The sequence below is a fragment of the Bos indicus genome, chromosome 15 (genome assembly GCF_029378745.1).
Source record: "Bos indicus isolate NIAB-ARS_2022 breed Sahiwal x Tharparkar chromosome 15, NIAB-ARS_B.indTharparkar_mat_pri_1.0, whole genome shotgun sequence".
NCBI lineage: Eukaryota > Metazoa > Chordata > Mammalia > Artiodactyla > Bovidae > Bos > Bos indicus.
In genome coordinates, this window is record NC_091774.1 from 58,480,123 (window position 1) to 58,488,552 (window position 8,430).

Genomic DNA, 8,430 nt, shown 5'->3' on the forward strand with positions numbered 1-8,430 from the left:
CCTTTTAATCTGCTTAACATTTTATTCCTAAATTTCTCTTTGAACCTCTCTTGGAAGAACCCTAACATCTTTATGTAAGAATAACAGACTCGAACCACCTGAAACAACAAGAGTGGAGACTTTTTTAAAGGGGATCTGTTTGTTCTGGAATACCATGAAAGAAGGCAGCTAATTCAGCAGATTACTAGCTTCAAAGCAGTTCATTTTGACCAGCTTGGAAGCCCAAACACCTCATGGTCAGCATACAAATGTGAATTTAACGACTAGTTTGACCAGTGCATTATAAAAGCTGTATGAAAGAGAAAAGAAGACAGTGAGGGGCCAGGGAATGAGTGAAAGCTTCGTTTTGATGGGAGTCTAGTTTACGATTGCTAACTTGTTATTTCAACAGCCAGAGTTCATGCCTTCTGCTGTCTAGTCTGGATTAAGCTGTTACTGCTGGTTGGATTCTTTTTTTCTCCCCCTGAAACATGACTTCGTCTTTTTTTCTTAAATGGCTAGAAGTATTTCAAGTGACATTCTAAAACCCAGAGGACCAAACAGGGCATTCTTCAGAAATAGGCTTGTCAGAACTAAAACTTGTAAACACAAAAATGAAATTGCTATAAGAAATTAAGTACCAAATTTTTCATCAAAGAATTACTTATCATATGTGGCATCATCAGCTCTTGATTATACATGTTAGTGGAGGGGACCAGTGGCCCAGATAATCAAGAAATCATTTATTTGATTTTGGAAAGTGGTGCCTTTTTTTTTTTCTTTTTTTCCCCGATCTTGGGTATATCTGGTGTTCTCAGGATTAGAAATGGAAACAAGTGAGGAGGTCACCCTGTTTAACTCAAGGAACCAGGAAAAGCCACCCAGATTCTCGACCTTGAACTTGTCTCCAGCTTTGCTTTCAGTTCTACCAGAAGTTAAGATTTCTTTGCCAGACTACCAACTTTCCCTTTTTCAGCCTGCCATGTTTCTGGCTTATATTTTTTGTTAAGTGAAGGAGGAAACACTGTTTAGGAGTGGAAAAACTTCCCTTTCTAGTGCTAATAGGAAGACCATATGATGTATGAAATAAGAAAAAAAGGTACTGAATGATCTGAAATGGGTTACTGCATTCTGTACCCTCACTTTTCTTCCTGCACAAGCTGATTCTAATGAAGGTGAAATGCGATCCAGGGACAAAGCCCTTAGCCTAATCTTTAGTACGTATTCAGTTCTGTATAAATGACAGGTCCATTTTATTGACTTGAGGTTGAAGGGAGCTTTACTTCTCCTAAATCATATGGCGAATTATCAATCCATAAGAGAAGAATTAAATATAATCCTACAGGAAAAATGTAAACATTTTTGCAGAATAAATGAAAGGCACCATCACTCCACTACCCAAGTGAAACATTTACAAGTGATGTACTTTAAAACTGCAAGATGTCAAAAGGTCACAAGGGAGGAAAACATTGTAATGCAGATGAAAAACACCAGAAAACTCCTGGTTTTTTCAAACAAAAAGCCGTCTCTGCTGCTTGTAGTTATTTCCTTTTATTATCCTAAATGTAACAAACTTGTTTCATTTTAATTACTTGCTACAGAAAGTAATGTACTGTGTCACTTCTGTTTGGTGATCATTTCATTATACTGCTGGATTATTTATTAATGGTTTATTAATTCCCTGACATAAACATCTGCATTATCTGAATGCAATACCTCTCCTTAAGTCATCCCAGAACTTGTTCACAATAGCAATAAATGATGCAGAGTTTTAAAAATATATAAATTGGAAGGTGTCATGCAGTAATACTTCAATTGCATTTTCTGCTTTTGGAAGAGAAAGTAGCATTTAATAATCTAATTATGTCCTAGGCAGTAACTTGTGTTGATCATAGACAGTGGTATTTTTTGATGATTTTATTGTTTCACCTCAGTAATTCTCAGGTTAGTCAGGATTTGTTATGCTTCTAGGATATTAATTCCATGCCATTAAAACTATACAACATCTGTAATATTCATTTGTAGATTCATGCCAAAAGATTAACTTCCCAAGTATCAAATTGAAATGATCATTCATTAACAATGTGGTTTCATTGTGTATTATCCCTGTATCCAACTTAAGTTCAACTTCAAAATCAACCTGAATTATTCCAAATGAAGGTATTAGCTTCTTACCAAGCATTCCCAGAGGTTCTCAAAATTTACAGTACAGAACACTGGAGTGGGTTACCATTTCCTTCTCTAGGGGATCTTCCCAACCCAGGGATCGAACCCAGGTCTCCTGCATTGTAGGCAGACGCTTTTACTATCTGAGCCACCAGGGAAGTCAGCACATAATACTCCAGGAGAGCTTTTTTAAAATGCAGATTCCTGGGTTCAACCATCAGACTATATTGGTATATACATTCATGGGTGGGGATTAAGGGTCTCTGTTTTAACCAACACCATAGACAATTCTCATTAAGATGGTTTGCAACACATTTTTAGAATCACCAACTTATACATCTATTACTTGTGAAAAGGAACTTAGTTGCCATACCTATAATACAAAACTGTTTTTCAACTTGCTGTTTATTAATCCTAAGGGTAAGTACTACACTGAAATGAATTTAAACACTCTGAAACTTGTTCAACTTAATACTGAGAAGTTAGCCATGCTTAAAGAGACTTTACTTCGTGAGTCACTGCTTCAAATATTTATTACATATGCTCTGCACTGAAGCATATAAAAAATAAACAAAACTAGATTCTGTTCAGCAGGGCTTTCAAATCTAGTTAGGGAGGTGAGATACAACCATAAATTACTTAGAGCGCATGATTAAATGGCAAATAAGGGGAATTCAGAGGGGGTACTGGGAGTGATTGAAGTGGGGAAAAAAAGCCCTTCCCATGCAGGGAGGAGAGAGGGTGGTAACACAGACCATGAGGTTAAAGAAAGTCAGAGGAGTGACTATACATTGGAGTGATTATACTCTTGCACTGCTAGAAACACATGACATCTCTGCAATGCATATTTTGCTTCAGAGTTTAGAGATGCCAACCATAATTAAACCCAGATGCACACATTCAGTCACTGCTTACTGTAAAAGGGGAAAAGCTCTAGGCCCAACTTTAAATTTTCTCAAACTGCCCAATTTTTTAATGTCAAAGAAGAAAATAAAAACCCTCATCCTTAATCAATATTTATCAGAGAATGAACAACATTGAGGAAGAAAAGGCCAAGAAGTTTAGTGTAGAGGCAAGTTTTTAAGAAAAATTAAAAGTTTTCATCAATTCAAGTTTTGTGCAAAGAATGTGTAAGAATGGAGGGGAGATGAATATATCCAGCCCCAGGATATAGACCAGAAAAGGTAAATGCAGAAGTCAGTGGGGGCAATGTGAGAAAGCAAATCAGTGAAGCAGGCCAGGGTGGGAAGCAACAGGCAGTGTGAAGACCTTTGGCTGAAATAACCCCAGTGTCCATAGAAAATATCAAAAAAAATATTCATTCAAACAAAACCCTAGACACCAATGTTCTTGGCAGCATTACCCATAATATTGTAGTCAAAAGGTTAGAAACAAGCAAGTGTCCATAACAGCATATGAATGGATAAACAAAACCTGGTAGGTCCACACAATGTAGCATTATTCAGCCAGAAGGAAAGGAGCGCTGCTGTATGCTGTAAGACTGAGGAACCTTGGAAAAGTATACTATGCGAAAAAAGCCAGGCATAAAAGGCCATGTATGACATCATTCCATTTATATGAAATGTCCAGAAGAGGTACATCCAAGAGGATAGAAAGCAGATTTGCAGCTGCTGGGGGAAGCAAGTGATGGGGAGTGACTGCTTAACTGGAAAAGCTATACTATGGGGGGGATAAAAAGTTATTTTGGAAATAGAGGCGGTGGTTGCACCATTATGAATTTGGCACACTGTAAATATACTAAAAGAAACTGAATTGTTCACTTTGAAATGATTACTTTTGTCATGTGAGTTTCATCTCTATTTTGTATACAACCACAGGCTTCCCTGGTGGCTCAGATGGTAAAAAATCCGCCTGCAATGCAGGAGACCTGGGTTTGGTCCCTGGGTTGGAAAGATCTCCTAGAGGAGGGCATGGCAACCCATTCCAGTATTCTTGCCTGGAGAATCCCCATGGACAGAGAAGCCTGGTGGGCTACAGTCCATGTGGTCGCAAGGAGATGGACATGACTGAGTGACTAAGCACAGCACAGTATACAACCACAACAACAACCCAGGAACAGCAGCATATCTCATAATAGGCATCTAACTCTTCGGTTCAGTTCAGTTCAGTCGCCCAGTCGTGTCCGACTCTTTGCAACCCCATGAATCGTGGCACACCAGGCCTCCCTGTCCATCACCATCTCCCGGAGTTCACTCAGACTCATGTCCATCAAGTCGGTGACGCCATCCAGCCATCTCATCCTCTGTCCTCCCCTTCTCCTCCTGCCCCCAATCCCTCCCAGCATCAGAGTCTTTTCCAATGAGTCAACTCTTCGCATGAGGTGGCCAAAGTACTGGAGTTTCAGCTTTAGCATCATTCCTTCCAAAGAAATCCCAGGGCTGATCTCCTTCAGAATGGACTGGTTGGATCTTCTTGCAGTCCAAGGGACTCTCAAGAGTCTTCTCCAACACCACAGTTCAAAAGCATCAATTCTTTGGTGCTCAGCTTTCTTCACAGTCCAACTCTCACATCCATACATGACCACCGGAAAAACCAATCTAACTCTTAGTCCTTGCCAAATGCTGCCATGTCACAAAGTCTTCTTGCTGCTGTCAGATCTTACTATTTGAAAAAGAATAGAAACTCAGACTTTCATATAAAAACTCACTATTTTAAATATTGGCAACCAATTCAAAAAATTTGAACTGTGCCAGCCAATGAAAACATACCCAGGGCTAAATGCAGTCCATGGGCCACCAATTTGTAAATTCTAGCATTGCCCACTCCAATTTAAATCTGGATATTTTTAATAGTCTATAAACTCACTATATTGTTTCAATATACAATTACATATTGTATATTTAATTATTAGAGATGGGTTAATTTAAAAAAACAATTGGATTTCCTAAATATATATAAAAATATATGTGGACTTTTTTAATAGAAGATACTATAATATAAAAAAATGAACTTTTTTTCTCCCAATGACACCATGAAATTACAGTGCCCTTTCATGTCTTTAATCTGAAATTATGCATTTTTTTCTCTGTGGAAGATATTCTGTTGGAAATATTCCAAAAAACAAGTTCTTCTCTGCTCAGCAAAAGCATTATGTTGAATGAAATGCAACCATCCATGTGCACTTAAAAACTGACTTCTTAACCTTGATCATTATTCAATTTGATCTTAGTTCTGTTTGACACATAGATAGAGTAAAGCCCTTATTTTAATAAATTACAGGTATATATGTATGTGTGCTCAGTCGTGTCTGACTCTTTGCAACTCCATGGACTGTGTAGCCCACCAAGTTCCTCTGGCCCAGGTATTTATAACTATGTTTAAATGTTCTCCTACCAAATGACAAGCTATTATGTTAAAATTTAAGAATAACAAAGAATACAATATTTATAAGAATAAACCAAAAATTTCAAAAGCTCTGAATTTATAAGTATGAATTTCAGAGGCCACATATATTTTAACTTTTTATGTTAAAACAATTTCAGGTGAGCTTTTCTATGTACGCTTCACCCATCTTTTCCTTAGATATAACCACAGTATATTTATCCAACTATTTTAAACATTTATATAACCATGGTACATTTACCAAAACTAAAATATTAACCTTGGTATAATACCATGAACTCAGGAAATCAGCTATAGATTTTATTCAGATTTAGTTCCAAGATCTAATCCAGTTCAGATCAGTCGCTCAGTCATGTCCAACTCTTTGTGACTCCACGTACTGCAGCATGCCAGGCCTCCCTGTCCATCATGAACTCCTGGAGTTTACTCAAAGTCATATCCATTGAGTAGGTGATGCCACCCAACCATCTCATCCTCTGTCATCCCCTTCTCCTCCTGCCCTCAATCTTTCCCAGCATCAGGATCTTTTCAAATGAGTCAGCTCTTTGCATCAGGTGGCCAAAGTATTGGAGTTTCAGCTTCAACATCAGTCCTTCCAATGAACACCCAGGACTGATCTCCTTTAGGATGGACTGGTTGGATCTCCTTGCAGTCCAAGGGACTCTCAAGAGTCTTCTCCAATACCAGTTCAAAAGCATCAATTCTTTGGCACTCGGCTTTCTTTATAGTCCAACTCTCATATCCATACATGACTACTGGAAAAACCATAGCCTTGACTAGATGGACCTTTGCTGGCAGAGTAATGTCTGCTTTTTAATATGCTGTCTAGGTTGGTCATAACTTTCCTTCCAAGGAGCAAGCATCTTTTAATTTCATGACTGCAGTCACCATCTGCAGTGATTTTGGAGCCCAAAAAATAAAGTCTGCCACTGTTTCCACTGATTCCCCATCTATTTCCCATGAAGTGATGGGACCAGATGCCATGATCTTAGTTTTCTGAATGTTGAGCTTTAAGCCAACTTTTTCACTTTCCTCTTCCACTTTCATTAAGAGGCTCTTTAGTTCTTCAATTTCTGCTGTAAGGGTGATGTCATCTGCATATCTGAGGTTATTGATATTTCTCCCAGCAATCTTGATTCCAGCTTGTGCTTCTTCCAGCCCAGCATTTCTCATGATGTACTCTGCATATAAGTTAAATAAGCCAGGTGACAATATACAGCCTTGACCTACTCCTTTTCCTATTCAGAACCAGTCTGTTGTTCCATGTCCAGTTCTAACTGCTGCTTCCTGACCTGCACACAGATTTCTCAAGAGGCAGGTCAGGTGGTCTGGTATTCCCATCTCTTTCAGAATTTCCACAGTTTATTGTGATCCACACAGTCAAAGGCTTTGGCATAGTCAATAAAGCAGAAATAGATGTTTTTCTGGAACTTTCTTGCTTTTTCAATGATCTAGTGGATGTTGGCAATTTGATCTCTGGTTCCTCTGCCTTTTCTAAAACCAGCTTGAACATCTGGAAGTTCATGGTTCACATACTGCTGAGGCCTGGCTTGGAGAATTTGGAGCATTACTTTACTAGCATATGAGATGAGTGCAATTGTGTGACAGTTTGAGCATTCTTTGGCATTGCGTTTCCTTGGGATTGGAATGAAAACTGACCTTTTCTGGTCCCATGGACACTGCTGAGTTTCCCAAATATGCTGGCATATTGAGTGCAGCACTTTCACAGCATCATCTTTCAGGATTTGGAATAGCTCAACTGGAATTCCATCACCTCCACTAGCTTTGTTTGTAGTGATGCTTTCTAAGGCCCACTTGACTTCACATTCCAGGATGTCTGGCTCTTGGTGAGTAATCACACCACTGTGATTATCTGGGTCGAGAAGATCTTTTTTGTACAGTTCTTCTGTGTATTCTTACCACCTCTTCTTAATATCTTCTGCTTCTATTAGGTTCATATCATTTCTGTCCTTTATCGAGCCCATCTTTGCATGAAATGTTCCCTTGGTATCTCTAATTTTCTTGAAGAGATCTCTAGTCTTTCCCATTCTATTGTTTTCCTCTATTTCTTTGCATTGATCACTGAGGAAGTCTTTCTTACTCAAATTCAAACGGGTATATCTTTCCTTTTCTCATTTGCTTTTTGCTTCTCTTCTTTTCACAGCCATTTGTAAGTCCTCCTCAGACAGCCATTTTGGTTTTTTGCATTTCTTTTTCTTGGGGATGGTCTTGATCCCTGTCTCCTGTACAATGTCACAAACTTCCGCCCATAGTTCATCAGGCATTCTGTCTATCAAATCTAGTTCTTTAAATCTGTTTGTCACTTCCAGTGTATAATCATAAGGGATTTGATTTAGGTCATACCTGAATGGTCTAATGGTTTTCCCTACTTTTTTCTATTTCAGTCTGAATTTGGCAATAAGGAGTTCATGATCTGAGCCACAGTCAGCTCCCAGTCTTGTTTTTGCTGACTGTATAGATTCTCCATCTTTGGCAGCAAAGAATATAATCAATCTGATTTTTGTATTGACCATCTGGTGATGTCCATGTGTAGAGTCCTCTCTTGTGTTGTTGGATGAGGATGTTTGCTAAGACCAGTGTGTTCTCTTGGCAAAACTATATTAGCCTTTGCCCTGCTTCATTCTGTATTCCAAGGCCAAATTTGCCTGTTACTCCAGGTGTTTCTTCACTTCCTACTTTTGCATTCCAGTCACCTATAATGAAAGGACATCTCTTTTGGGTGTTAGTTCTAGAAGGTCTTGTAGGTCTTCATAGAACCATTCCACGCCAGCTTCTTCAGCATTACTTGTCAGGGCATACATAGCCTTGGAGTACCATGATATTGAATGGTTTGCCTTGGAAATGAACAGAGATCATTCTGTCATTTTTGAGATTGCATCCAAGTACTGCATTTCAGACTCT